This window comes from Protopterus annectens, chromosome 10.part0 (genome assembly GCF_019279795.1).
Source record: "Protopterus annectens isolate FY-2018-M chromosome 10.part0, PAN1.0, whole genome shotgun sequence".
Lineage (NCBI taxonomy): Eukaryota > Metazoa > Chordata > Ceratodontiformes > Protopteridae > Protopterus > Protopterus annectens.
The window spans coordinates 432,576,052-432,592,078 of NC_056744.1; positions in this window are offsets into that span (position 1 = coordinate 432,576,052).

The window sequence follows — 16,027 nt, forward strand, 5'->3', positions numbered from 1 at the left end:
AATCAGCAATTGCAAATACATCCCCAGTGAAACAGTCAACCCACAGCATAAACCACTGGTTGTCACAGTCAGCTACAAGCAGTAGTCAGAGAAGGCCCTAATGTCAATAGAGATCAAGCTGAAGACATGGAGGTTGACTAGAGAGAAAGCACAACAGTTCAAGGAATTACTCAAGGCTCTAATACCCCAGGAAGAAAAGGAAATATGTGTAACTGAAGAAGAATAACAGCCCCTTAAAACAGCATGTATAAGGGTTACAGAACAGATATGTGGCTGAACCAGGTATGAAAATAAGATACATAAGGACAGCTGTTGGTGGAATACAGAAGTCCAGTAAGTCTTCCAAATAAATAAATAAATAAAAGGAATGCAGGAAAAAGTGTGAGATAAAAAGGACAGGCCAGGCTAGAAAGGAATACTGGTTGGCTACAAAGGTGGATGGCAGAAAGAAACTATCAGGTTACAAAGCCAAGACAGAAAGATAAAGACAGAGAAGAGAGACACCCTTCATAAGGGAAGCCAGCAAAAAACCTGCTCAGCAGTCCACAGGACATCAAAGACATATGGAATGAATACTTCTGGCAGCTTCTGAATGAAGAAAACCCCACAGCAGCTGTACTGCCCCAGAAACAGCCTACAGTGAGAGAAGAGGAGGAGCTCACACTAGAAGACATAAGAACAGCACTAAGGAAAATGAAGTCAGGGAAATCAACAGGCTAAAATGAAGTTATGGCAGATATGATCAAGATGTTGGCTGAGTTAGGGGAAAAAAATGGGTCCTGAGGGTACTCAAAGCAGTAATGAAAGAAAGATGTATCCCAGATGATTGAAGAATAAGCATACTAGTGCCAGTGTTCAAGAACAAAGTGGGCATTCATAACTGTGGACAGTGCAGAGGTATCAAACTCCTGTCACGCTGCATGAATGTTCTGGAGATGGTGACTGATAAACTACTATACACAGTAGTAGAAAGTAAAAGAGGAAATTAACAGTCTGGATTCAGATCAGCATGCAGCACAACTGACCTGATGTTTGCAGCAAGACAGATACTCAAGAAGAAGCAAGAAATGAAGAAAGATTCCAAATGAGCATTTCTAGTCTTTGAGAAAGCATATGACAAGTTCCCAAGTAGTCTGATTTGGGCAGTCCTGTGGTGCTTTGAAGTCCCAGAAACACAGATAGATTTAGTGCAAACTATATACAAGAACCCAATGACTCACGTACAGTTCCCAAATGGCAATAGCTTCATCAGGGTTCAGCTCTGAGCACACTGCTATTCATATTGGTGATGGACTACATTACCAAACAGGTTGGAGGGGACAGGTCAACAAAGTTGCTGGATGCAGACGATGTGGCATTACAGGCAGACTGTGAGCAAGAACTTCAGCAAGGGGTAGGGGAATGGAATGCAAAACTGAAGGCATATGGGATTAAACTGAGTACAGTAAGTAGCTCATCTTGTAAGCAGGACAGTGTTCTACAGTTATTTAAATTCTCCAATATTTCTCAATATTTCTGTCTACTGTAAAGTCACCCAAATCCCTTCAAAGCAGTTATTTTTCCATTCATTGTGAATAAATAGTGGAACACAGTAACTGGCATAATCCCTGCCATTAAGCTACAATACTGCTTACCTTGATTACTTAGACTCCTGATACTTTTTTTCCAGCTCTTACCTCCTAGGTAGGGCTCTGCCTGCTCCACTCCCCTTTACTACCCACTTTCCCACCCACCCACCCTCTAGCTCATTGTCTTTATATCTAACCTTACCACATCCACACCTAACCTCTAATCCTCAGCCAATCACACAAACCACTACCACCCCTCCCCCTCCTTTGCTCTCATATTACACACTCTACACATAGTACCTCCCCATTTTCAAAGTTGCTACAATACATCCTACCTACATACTATCAGGACCTCTACACATTCCACAGCATTATCCCTATACACTCCTACCGCTTCTGATAAACCAAACATGTACTCCGATCAAATAATCCTAACACTAACCTCACCCTACTTGAACAACATTACACACCTATCCTGCCTAGCCTGCCTGAGGAGTGTGCATGGCTTCTGATATCCCTATCAGCCACCTCAACCAATACCCAGCCCTAGTCTCCACTGTGTGACTATGTGTTACCTGGAGCTGCTACTGCGCAGTCCTTTTCAAGTAAAGTATCCAGCCATCAAAACACCATCTTTAAAACAAGACCTATCAGCCACCTTAGTCAATACCCAGCCCTAGTCTCCACTGTGTGACTGTGTGTTACCTGGAGCTACTACTGAGCAGTCCTTTTCAAGTAAAGTATCCAGCCATCAAATCGCCATCTTTAAAACAAGACCTATCAGCCACCTTAGCCAATATCCAGCCCTAATCTCCACTGTGTGACTGTGTGTTACCTGGAGCTGCTACTGAGCAGTCCTTTTCAAGTAAAGTATCCAGCCATCAAAACTCCATCTTTAAAACAAGACCTATCAGCCACCTTAACCAATACCCATCCCTAGTCTCCACTGTGTAACTGTGTGTTACCTGGAGCTGCTACTGAGCAGTCCTTTCCAGCTAAAGTATCCAGCCATCAAAACTCTATCTTTAAAACAAGACCTATCAGCCATCTTAGCCAATACCCAGCCCTAGTCTCTACTGTGTGACTGTGTGTTATCTGGAGCTGCTACTGAGCAGTCCTTTTCAACTAAAGTATCCAGCCATAAAAACTCCATCTTTAAAACAAGACCTATCAGCCACCTTAACCAATACCCAGCCCTAGTCTCCATTGTGTGACTGTGTGTTACCTGGAGCTGCTTACTGAGCAGTCATTTTCAACTAAAGTATCCAGCCATCAAAACGTCTCCACTGTTTGACTGTGTGCTACCTGGAGCTGCTTACTGAGCAGTCATTTTCAACTAAAGTATCCAGCCATCAAAACTCCATCTTTAAAACAAGACCTATCAGCCACCTTAACCAATACCCAGCTCTAGTCTCCACTGTGTGACTGTGTGTTACCTAGAGCTGCTACTGAACAGTCCTTTTCAACTAAAGTATCCAGCCCAAAACTCCATCTTTAAAACAAGGTTAATAGTCGCATTTCATCTTCCCTGTAAGCTCACCTGAAGGCAGGTGGCAGGGTTAGTTTTCCCCCTCCACCCTCCCACTTACATCAAACAATATTTGAATTGTATCACAGGTCTATATACTAAACGATCCCTGTCAGGCCATTTCCTACCTTTGCTACTCACTTTGGAATATAGGTAAGGAACTTGACTATAGTGAGGCATAACTTGCAGATATAGAAATGCCCTCTTCTGATGATATAAAGTACTTCAGAACAAGATAGTTAACCATAAGTTACATTATTTCAGCTAGAAAAGAACAGATCTTTGTGGCATACCCAAGTAACTCATATGCTCAGATCTACCTGATAGTTTTTTGTGGTCTTACCTGCCAGATCGGTTGTTGAATGTTAGACCATTCCAGTAATCAGCTGATTATTATCCCTCCCCCTACATCTTGCATCACATGAGGTGATATCAGTACCCCGTGTTAGGGCACCATTTTCAAACACCTATCCTGCCTAGCCTCCCTGAGGAGTGTGCATGGCTTCTGATATGTATGTTACATAGCTCTTTTATTAACAAATGCTCTATGACTTACTACTGTTTCAAATTGTGGCTAACTGAATATGTTTATATGCTAAATAACTATTAGTGGTTACTGCAGGGTCAAGTATGTTGTTGCTGTCTAAGTATTTTTATTAGAACCAACGTCTCACTAAAGATCATTCGTTAGATGTAATTGCTTATGCTTGTAGCTGTCAGTTTGCAATGTTAACTAGCGAAGGCTACTTACTGACTTACTACTGTTTCAAGTTGTGACTAAATGAATATGTGTAAAATCTTACTGTTAGTGGTTTCTGCAGGGTCAAGTATGTTGTTGCTGCCTAAGTATTTTTATTAAAACCACTGTCTCACTAAAAGTCATCAGTTAGACGTAATTGTTTATGTTTTATATCTGTCGGTTTGCAACTCTAACTAGCGAAGGCTGTTAAAAGTGTTTAAACTACATCAACAGCACTAGGGCGCTGCTTACACACCTAATTACGTAGGATGTACGTAACTATATTTATATATATATTGCCTACACAAAAAGGGCCTAGGCGCGAAGCTCAGCTCTGCACTGTGTCCTTGTGGACAGTTAGTGTGATTGCATAGTTTGTGCATTATATGCTACTGATCTGGAACACTGTTCACTCCCTAATACAAGGGGGTCACAGAAAGATCCTTAGCATGCACATAACATTGTTTTTAGGCACGGAAGATAGTGCTGACCTGCTCCCAAGTGACCAGGAAACTGCGTGGGCCCAATCCCCTCTTTTCCCAGATCCTCCTAGTCTAAAGATTTGGCATAGTGTGCACGCTATTGCAGCTGGTACAAACAGCTGGGATTGGTAACTCCCTAATGTAATAACTGAACTAGGCACTTTTGCAACTGATTGCATTGCCTGAAGGAGTCCCCCTCTCTACACTATAGTCTTTGGGAAAACACCATTACTGTGATTTGAGATATATGCTATACAAAGAGGAGGGATTGAGAGGTTAGCATTGAGTAGCATTAACAGCTAGCCTAGGTTGTTAGGGCTTTACACTACAATAGATAGTTTATGTTCCTAGAGCCTGAATTCATGCTTATATATAACTAATACTGTGGTCTTACAAATGTTAACACAGCTACGATTGGCTTATTTTGTTCTGTAGTCACACTTTATATAGTAAATATAGTGAATTTACACATAAGCTACTTACGTACTGTATAACAAGGTGTACTGTGCTAGAGTTTTAATGCGTCAACTTGTGTTCTGTAGAATTTCATTCTCATGCAGCTTGATAATGTTGGTATGTGAAATACGAGTGTACTCTTGTCTTCCTACTTATATGTTTTTTCTTATCTCCTCACTTCTAGACCTATCAGCCACCTTAACCAATACCCAGCCCTAGTCTCCACTGTGAGACTGTGTGTGTTACCTGGAGCTGCTACTGAGCAATCCTTTTCAACTAAAGTATCCAGCCATCAAAACTCCATCTTTAAAACAAGGTTAATAGTCGCATTTCATCTTTCCTGTAAGCTCACCTGAAAGCAGGGTTAGTTTTCCCCCTCCACCTTCCCACTTACATCAAACAATATTTGAATTGTATCACAGGTCTATATACTAAATGATCCCTCTCAGGCCATTTCCTACCTTTGCTACTCCCTGTGGAATATAGGTAAGGAACCTGACTACAGTGAGGCATAACTTGCAGATATAGAAATACCCTCTTCTGATAATATAAAGTATTGCAGAACAAGATAGTTAACCATAAGTTACATTATTTCAGCTAGAAAAGAACAGATCTTTGTGGCATACCCAAGTAACTCATATGCTCAGGTCTACCTGATAGTTTTTTTGTGGTCTTACCTGCCAGATCAGTTGGCCATGCTCTGTTCGCCCTAGCTACACTCAGGCTCTCTCCACTCCCCTACCCTACCCCCAATTCCCACCCACCCTCACATCAACTACATTTATACCTGTCCAGTCCCTCCCACAATTAACTTGCACCCAATCAACATCCTTCCCACCCACTGCATTGCTTAGTACCAATAACACCCCTCACTACCCTCGTACATTTAATTAAGTCATTCCAATTCATTCCCGGCAATTAACCAAAGCCACTTAATATGAATATCATCCTCCAGCAAATGACCCTACTGCTCTTCCTAGTATTTACCTACCACATCACTTGCTACAACCACTCTATACAAAACAACTCCTCCCTTCCCCACAAATCCACATCCATTATCTCTCCCATCCTCTCTACATACTCCCTAACAATAAGCCCCACCCTATTCAACACTACTGCCACTAGCTATACCCTTTTTTAACCCGTCAACACCTACCCCAAATCTTTCACTACCCAGAAATACATAATACTACTACAAAAGCTAGTGAAAATACTGCAAAAAAACAAACACAAACTATTAAATGATGGAGATATCCACCCTAACCCAGGTCCTTATGAAACAAATCCTCTAACTAATGCACAAAAACTTCCCACACTAACCTAAATCAATACCAGACCAACAAATAGTCTACTCCTCCTAAATCTAAATATCAGGAGCATAAACAATAAAATACATGAGCTTCATACTCTAATCTCACAATATCTCCCAGATATAATCAGTTTAACAGAAACATGGCTAAAACCAACTACCAAAGATACAGAGATCCTACCACCTGGATACAGCATCCTTCGGCAAGATAGACTAAAGAAGAAGGGTGGTGGCATTGCCCTACTTTACTAAAATACACTAACCATAGCTAAAACTGAGTTAACTTTACCCCCTTGGACAAGGCAGAAATACTCTTAACTAATCTCAAAATAGGCAACAACAAAACTATCAAATTAGTAACAGGTTATATCCCCCCAGGCAATAATATACCCATCATGGAAAGTTTACTACAATGGCTATCACCAACCTTGCCACAAGAGAATATTCTATTAGGGGACTTTAATATTGACTGGCTTACATGCTCTTCCCAGGCTCCCACTAATCATATCAACCTGCTTACCTTCTCGCAACTAATCAAAGAACCCACTAGAGTCAGCAAAATAGTAATAGAGAAACACTTTTAGACTGGATTTTACTAAATAAAATACCTTCCTCCTATTTAGCAGGTACCCTTCCGGACTCACTAAGTGACCATCAGACTACCTTCCTTCTCAAATATAACTCCCACCACCCCCAAACCCCTATACTCCAAACAATAAGAAACAAAAAACATTTTAACTTACCTAACTTCTGAAATGATCTAAAGCTATACAACTGGTCGCAACTATATTATCTATCCCTAGATGAAGCTACCAAACACTTTAACTCTACCTTCCTAGAAATACTAAATAGGCATGCCCCTGCAAGAACTACCAGAGTTAAGGCCAAAACAGTTCCATGGTTAACAAGGGAAACAAGGCCAAAAATAAAAGAAAGGAATATAACCTGGACAGCCTGGAAGTCCAACAAAAACCCAGGAACACAGCAGGCATACCAACAGATAAGAAATCTAACCAAGAAACTAGTCAAGCAGGATAAAAGAAATTTCTTTATTACCCATCAAACTCAACACTCGAACAATCCAAAAAAATTCTGGGCAGGCTTAAACAGGTTACTACACTCTGGAAAAATCACTACCCCACCCCCAATAACAGGTTTAACAAAGGAAAACATAGCTGAATCATTTAACTCATTATTTACTGAGACTGTGAATGCCCTTGTCCAAAAACAAAACTATGTAAATACTGCCAGTGCCCCCGACAAACCTAACAATAGCCCCACTTTTAAGCTAAAACCCACCCCAATTTCCTATATAAGAAAACTACTATCCCACCTAAAACCAACAACACTAGGAGCAGACTCCCTCCCCAATGAATTCTTAAAACTGGCAGCAAATGAAATAGCTAAACTAGTCTCGATCCTTATAAACCAATCCATCCCAGAAGGCTTAGTATCCTTGATCTGGAAAACTGCCTATATCATACCCCTTCACAAAGCGGGAAATTCTTATGACATATCCAATTACAGCCCAATAGCAATATTATCCCCACTTACTAAAATATTAGAAAAATGTGTTCACCATCAATTAATGACCCATCTTATTGATCATGAGCTCATATCACAAACACAACATGGGTTTTGACCAGGACATAGCACAACCACTGCCCTGCTAGCATTCATAGATACTATTAATCACAACAGGAACAATGGTAAGATTTATTCAGCCCTCTTCCTAGACCTATCAAAAGCATTTGATATGGTTAACCATGAAAAACTAATCTCCCACCTTGTAAACCTAGGCTTAGATAACTTAGCAGTCTCCTGGTTTAAAAACTACCTCAACAATAGACAACAAGCAGTAATATGGAACAGTAACTTGTCTCCTCTCTTGCCTGTGACACTCGGTGTACCTCAGGGATCTAAACTGGGTCCCTTACTGTTCTCAATTTTTACAAATAATCTCCATTTAGCTGCAAAACGTTCAAGCCTTATACAATACGCTGATGATTCAACTATAATATGTAGCGCCCCTACTTTACCAGATCTTCACAAAAAAAAACCAGGATAACTTTCACTCATTTTAAAGCTGGCTTACTGAGAATGGCTTGATACTCAACCCCCCAAAAAACAAGCTACTGTTATTTCATCCCTCAACTATAACTGCCTCCACCCACACCTTTACTATCCACTCAAATAACAATACCCCCATATCACCTGAAGCTCAGACAAAACTACTAGGTATTACTATTGACAACAAGCTCAGATTTGATGTACACATTAATCTGGCCATTAGAAATACTAAAAAAAGCTTGGTAGTCTCTACAAGCATAAAGCATACTTGACCCATAATGCTAGAACTACTATTGCACGTACTCACCTTCTCTCAACTCTACTGTATGCCTCACCCATCTTGATTAACTTATCCAAAACAGAAATCAATAAAATGACCACCTGCTATAATCAGATAGCCAAATTTGCCAACAACAGCTCCTACAGAACACATCACTGCCAAAACCTAAGGCAATTGGGTTGGCTTGAACTACCAAACATACTTATTTATAGTCAGCTGGTTATGACTCACAAGCTACACTATCAACAATATATAGCACCTTCACTGGTTAACATTGTACAACAATATTCCTGTCCCAGGCAACTCCGCTCAACTGACAAGTTACAGTTAGCAGTTACTAGATCTCAAACCATGCTGGTGACTCCGTTTACTCTTCTTATGTGGCCAAAATCTCGAACTCCCTGCCTACATCCATAACCCTAGTAACCTCCCTACCTACATTTAAGAAAGCTGTCAACAATTACCTCAGCAGCAAAAGGCTATGTCCCTGTTCTATACCAGACTAATACCAGAACCACTCCAATACAGTTGTAACTCTTGGCTTAAACTAGAGACTTATCTGTTACCTACATATAAAAATATACCACAATAGTGGAATAATGGTATACCTGTATCTGTGTGAGTATGTACAATGTAATACTTTTTATTAACTATTGTAACTGTCTGAAGCTTATACCTATATGTGTTAACAACTAGATAACCTAATAGATCTAGTTGAAATATGTACCCATGTTTTGTCTGTATGTTGTCTATAATTGTCTCTTTGGAGCATTTCTCCCTGGGCCTCCACTGAAAATGGACATGTATCCAGTTGGGCTATCCCAGTTAACAAATGTAAAATAAAATTAAATAAATAAATAAAATAAATTACAATTCCCACCATAAGTCACCCCACCTCATCCTCACTTCCAGCATTCATTAACTACCCTTTACTCATCTCACCCTCACTCTTTAACCACACCACCTATGACCAACACCCCTACAAACTCCACCATTATCAAAGCAAATACAGGGTATCCATACAGTGTGACTTAGCCTTCTCCAAATACCTGCAAACCATAATGAACATTGCCTCTCACCTACTATTCAGTGGTGATATCAACCTCAACCCAGGTCCAATAACAAGTCCTACAAATCACCAGAATCAGCCTAGAACCAATACTAGCCTACTTAAGAGAAAATCTGATATTCTATTAATAAATCATAACATAAGAAGCATCCTTAACAAAACCACTGAGCTCCATGCAACCATAGCATTATATTTACCTGGCATCATCTTCCTCACAGAAACATGGCTTAAACCACACATTAAAAATGAAGAAGTACTTCCCCCTAGCTATATCATATGATGAAAAGACCGTACAGCTAAAAGAGGAGGTGGAGTCGCACAACTTTATCAGAAAAACATCAATGTTGAACTATTTAACATAGACATCCCTGCATTTAAAAATTCAGAGATACTGCTTGCAAAGGTAAGACTAAATGCACAAAAACAGTTAAATATCTTAGGATCATATATCCCTCCAGGAGATAACATCAGAACCCTAAAATCTCTTCTCCAATGGACATCAGAAACCCTTCCCCATGAAACCATTATACTAGGCGACTTCAATATTGATTGGACCTCACTTAAATCACCCTACACCTCAAATCATATTAACCCTTATGGATTCTCACAACTTATACAAACCCCTACTAGGGTAGACAAAACCTCAAAAAATAATCAGTACTAGACTGGACTCTCACCAATCACCCATCTTCCACCCATAATTTTGGTACACTACCCAACATTCTAAATTACTCACCTCCCAACCTTCTTCATCAGAGACCAAACTAAACTCACTCACTAGAACTAGCTCTCTTAAACACATCAGATACACTAAAAACTTCAGGGCTGATTACCTTAATACAGCCCTTAAATGTTCTAACAGCCCATAAACACTCTAACTGGTCCCCCTCTTTTAACACTTCCTTTAGATGAAGCAGTTGAGCATTTCAACACTATCTTCTTAGGCCTTCTCAACCAACTTGCGCCACCAAGACAGATCCACACTAAAACCATCTATGCCCCATGGCTTACCAAGAGCACTAGGCAACTTATGAAACAAAGGGACAAAGCATGGGACACCTGGCACAAAAACAAAACTGCTCCTAATAGGCGACTGAGAACTGAGAAGCACTGTAAAAAAGCAAATCAGACAAAATACTATAGTGAAATTCAAACTAAGCATAATACCAACCCACAAAAGTTCTGGGCCACTATAAACAGGTAAATCACCAACTCCCCATCCAAACATAGACACCACCTCTATAAACACAGCCACCCAATTCAATGAGTTCTTTACCAACTCTATATTAAAGCTATCAACAGACCCATCCTCCTCAACCCCCACTGTACTATATAACCCATCAAATAATGCTAACCCCTTCACTTTGCAACCTGTACCAACTTACACAATATATAGACACCTAACCAAACTTAAACCCACCACCTTAGCAGTAGATAAATTATCTGCCAAATTCCTACAAATAGCCACCAAAGCCATTTCCTTAATCATTAACAGATCAATCAGAATAAAAGGTGCCACTTCTCTGGAAAATCTCCTACACTATACCATTTCACAAAGGGGGCAACTCCACTGACCTAACTACCAACCTATAGCTATACTTTCCCCACTGGCTAAAATAATGGGAAAATGTATCCATACCCAGGTCCAAACACATCTCTTCTCCAACAATCTTCTTGCCGAAATTCAACACAGATTCCACCCCGAACATAGCACTACCACTGCACTCATCCATTTTAGTAACCTAGTAAATATGCAACGCAACAACGGCTAACTAGTGTCTGCAGTTTTCTTTGACTTATCAAAGATGTTTGATACAGTCTCCCATACAAAACTAATAACATAACTCTCAGAATTAAAACTAACTATCCCCACTTTATTATGGTTTCAGGATTACCTCTCCCAATGCCAAAAAGCTGTTCAGTGGAAAAACTCCCTTTCCCCCTTACTTCCTGTAAAACTAGGAGTATCCCAAGGATCAATCCTAGGACCCCTACTTTTCACTATATTTACAAATAATCTTCATATAGCCACCCCTCTAGCAAACCTGGTTCACTATGCTGATGACTCCACCTTAATCTGCTCTGCCCTCACCCTCCAAAAACTTCAAATCAAGACCCAAGAAGCCTTTACATCCATTGAAACTTGGCTAACAAACTCCCAGCTAATACTAAATCCTAAAAAGACCCAACTTATGCTCTTTCATCCTTCCAAAGCAGCAGCACCTACTCCCCCATTCTCTATTTCTGCATTAGATAATAACCTCTCTCCTGTCACATTTACCAGATTACTAGGGTTCATTATTGACAATAATATGAAATTTGACAAACACATATCTCATACAATAACCAAAATCAACAAAAAACTAGGTACTCTCTACAGATGTAAAAACTTCCTAACCAACAGTAAAGTTACCCTAGCTCGTACCCATCTTCTCTCTATCTTACAGTATGCTTCTCCTGTCCTAATTAATCTAAACAAGAGCAATTTAAACAAGCTATCAGTATGCTACAACAAAATAGCAAAATTCACCACAAACTCCTCCTGCTGCACCCACCACTGTCTGGCCCTAAAACAGCTTTCCTGGCTTGAACTCCTTAACACCTTAGCTCTAAATCATCTTCTTCTTGTTCAGCAAATACTGCACCAACCTGAAAAACTCCAGCCTTACAAGACCTGATCATCCTCAACTCCAATAACTGAAAACTTAGATCCACTAACAAGGCACCAATCGCAGTCTCCAAAAGCCATTACAGCTCTGGTGACTCCCTGTATTCTAGCAACATTGCCAAGACATGGAACTCCCTACCACTACAAATCAGGGTGCAACCTAATAAAACCATCTTCAAAAAACAGCTTATTTCCCACCTAAACAAATCCTGGATATGCCACTGCCTAGCACCTGGCTGACATATTCTAACTCCTTTCCCTACCCACTATCCAACCTCTTTAAAACTCCCACAGATGCACTATATATTATCACACATTACTTGCCAACTCACTGCCGCCTACTCCCCATTGCCCCATCTATACCCACTAACTCTCCCCTAGAATAAGTTGAAAAGCTTTCCCTTAAAATGTCAATGCACCTCATAAGAATTTGTCTATAGTCTCCTTTTTCAGCTTTTCCTTTCTTGTCTTATCTTCAGGACATCTTCAAGATTTTCGCTACTAAACATACTGTATGAGCAACAATCAAATGTTACAACCTGCTATATTTTTAATTGTATGTCTAAACCACTATGCTTATGTAAATATCTTATGCAATCATATGTTATTGTCTGCTATACTTTTATAACTGAATGTGTAAATATCTTATGTATAGTATGTCAGCAATTATTCTGGAGCTTTTCTCCCCAAGCCTCCACTGAAAACGGATAGCTCTGTCCAGTCGGACCTCCCCGGTAAACAAATGTAAAATAAAATAAAAATGAAATAAATAGTTGCAATGGCAGCAAATGAGGGAAATCAAAAGATGCTGAAACCTGAGATAGAATAAAAACAGGTTAAGGGTCTATATTATATCATCGAATGCTTAAAAAAGCGAACGCTGATTGATCGACCTAATTTAAGCGAAAGCTTACAATCTCAAACTGTCAGATCAGCGATTTTTTCCCAGGGAAAAAAATCGCTGATCCAAAACACATACACACAACACAAGCACACCAAACAAACAGAAATCCACACACATACACCTAAAATCTGATACCTAACCCTACACTAAACTATGCACACACCACTAACTACCCACTTACCTTAACCCAAACCCTAACCCTAAGGTCCGTCACTATCGCACACTCACCTCACCCATGCCCTAACCCTAACTCACTTAAATCCGCCCTAACTCTCATGTCCACTCAATCGCACACACACCTAACCTGAGCCCTAACCCTAACTCACCTAAATCACCCTAACACTCACATCCACACAATCGTACACTTACCTGAATCCGACCGGTAACTTTCCATCATAACACTGAAAATACTGAAGCAACAGAAACGGAAAACCAAATTATTTCCCTAGGAAAAAATTGAGTTTCTGCTGCTTCGATATTTTCCAGTTTCACGAAAATAAGTTCGATCAATCAGCGTTCTCTTTTTTAAGGTTCAATGATATAATATAGACCCTCAGACTAACAGCTTAAAGTATCTGGGAGGGGTGGTTGAGGAGAAGGGAAGTCAGGATGAGGAAATCAAACTGGCACAGAGTGTCAGGGGTAGTGTATGACAGAAGAATGCCAAAGAAATTAATAATTAAGGTGTACAAAACAGTGATGTGACCAGTACTACTGTATAGTACAGAAACCTGGCCGGTAAAGGCAGAGCAGTTGAGGATGCTAGAGGTGGTGGAGAAGAAGTGTCTGAGATGGGTGGTAGGCAGCACACTGTGGGACAGATGAAGAACTGAGGACATAAGAGCAGAAACCAAAGAAACTCCAATTGCAGAAAAGGTAAAAGAAAACAGATTATGGTGGTTTGGGGCACATGTGCAGGAAGAAGAATTGGGATAGACAGGAAGAAGGCAAGAGGAAATATGGGCATCCAGCAAAGAGGTAGATGGAGTGTGTGGAAAAAAGGCCTGTGACAGTCAGGCATGAGTGTTGAAGAAGGTAGGACAGTGGCACTGAATAGGGAGAGATGGCAACAAGTGACACGACACCCCGACCCATGTAGAAAATGGGATGAATGGGGTTGATGATGATGATGATGACTTGCTGGAAATATTTGAGTCCCCGTATGTATTACGTGCTGTGAATTCATACCTCTTACAACCTGAGGTTGTATAATAAATAAATATGTAACATAAAAAAGCACCAAACCTAAACACTTTCTTAAGTTACACAATTCTCTGTTGCCATTAATTGAAAATGACTGAATATTTTGGGGCATGCGAGACATGTCATTAACAAGGTTCTCATCTTCTTTGCTCAAAGGTCAGGGACAAAGCCAAAATAAGTTTGGCAGTTGAAGCAGAGAGGTAAGGAAGTGAGCCATAGTTCTGTTGTTTGCCTACTGTGTGGCCTTGACAAGCCACTTAACCAGACAGTGCTTAGGGACACCTGGAAATTTGATTGAGGTTCTTCAATGGTTCTTTGAACTGCAAGACTTGTAACTACCTATGCTTGTATTTGGGGAGAGAGGTCCAAAATTAGGGATGAGTATTAAATATTACTCTAGTGGGCAGCTGCAGTGGTGCAACGGTTAGCGTTGCTGCCTCACAGCAAGATGTTCTCTGGTTCGATCTTCAGTGCGACCCTGGAGAGAGAATATAAAGCTAGGGGGTGTATAGGGGGCACAGCCCCCCACATTGGGGGGTGTGGTGGGCATAGCCCCCCACATAATTGCAGTGTATTCACTATTGTATACTTGTCTATCCATTAAAAATACATTGAAACATATAACGTAAGTAAAAACTAGTTGCAAAATGTGGGGGGGGGGGCTACACTCCCCCACCCCCCTAACTTTATATTCTCACTCCAGGGTTGCACTGCAGTGGGGCAGGGGCTATATTCCATTTTTGACCAAATAGAATTCGACTAAATGAGCTTTCAATCAAATGAGCTTTTAGTGAAGTGGGCTGCCTGAAATCATTTTTGACCAAATGTAATTCGACCAAAAGCAGTAGACCCATATATATATATATATATATATATATATATATATATATATATATATATATGATCTTGAGACACAGAAGATTTTATTCAGTTTCACAGAACCGAACTTTTCTTCTTTATTGTTAAATGGGCAGTACTTCCTCTGGCTGATTTGAGATCCTGTGCTTCTAATCATCACCACAAAGTAGCTGTTTATCTTTTATGCAGGCTTTTCCTACTCACCTGCCCACATTAATCTAGTCTGACAGTAACTGTGGATAAAAGGAATATTGTCTCATGCCTCCTATTAGTGTATCACCAAACTCATTGAGCACAATTCCTAAAGACATTCTCTTGGGGTAAATGACCACTTACAGTGAGAACAGGTCTTCTTGTATCTGGCCCCCAGTGTAAACCTGTTTATAGATATGCCTTAAACTGAATTAGGTCACTTACAATGAGAACAAGTCTTTTGGAATCAGGGCAGACTTACACAAAAAGCAGCTCTTTTTGGAATCTGGCCCATTATGCATATGTAATTTTCAATGCCTTATTTCCGGTTTGTGCGCCTGGGGTCTGCAACTTGAGATACCAAAAGTAGGTAATGCTGTACTGTCATTTGTTACTATTAGCTGAATGTTTTATTGCAGATTGTTCACTAAACAAATCATCTATTCTTAGTGGAAACATTGGTATTGTGTAACCCATGTGACATCTGCACTGGTCCCTTACTTATACAGAGCTGACTGAACAAGTGCAGTTTAAAGAAAACAGACTATATTCTAATCTAAGTAAAGGATCAAACACACAGTCTTAACTTTATCATAGATCCATTGTTAGGATATCCTACCCTTGACCATACCGGAAGCTTGCTTCTACAGCAGTACAAACTATGTATGTGGGCATAGGTGGATTCAGTCTAGGTCTGTATG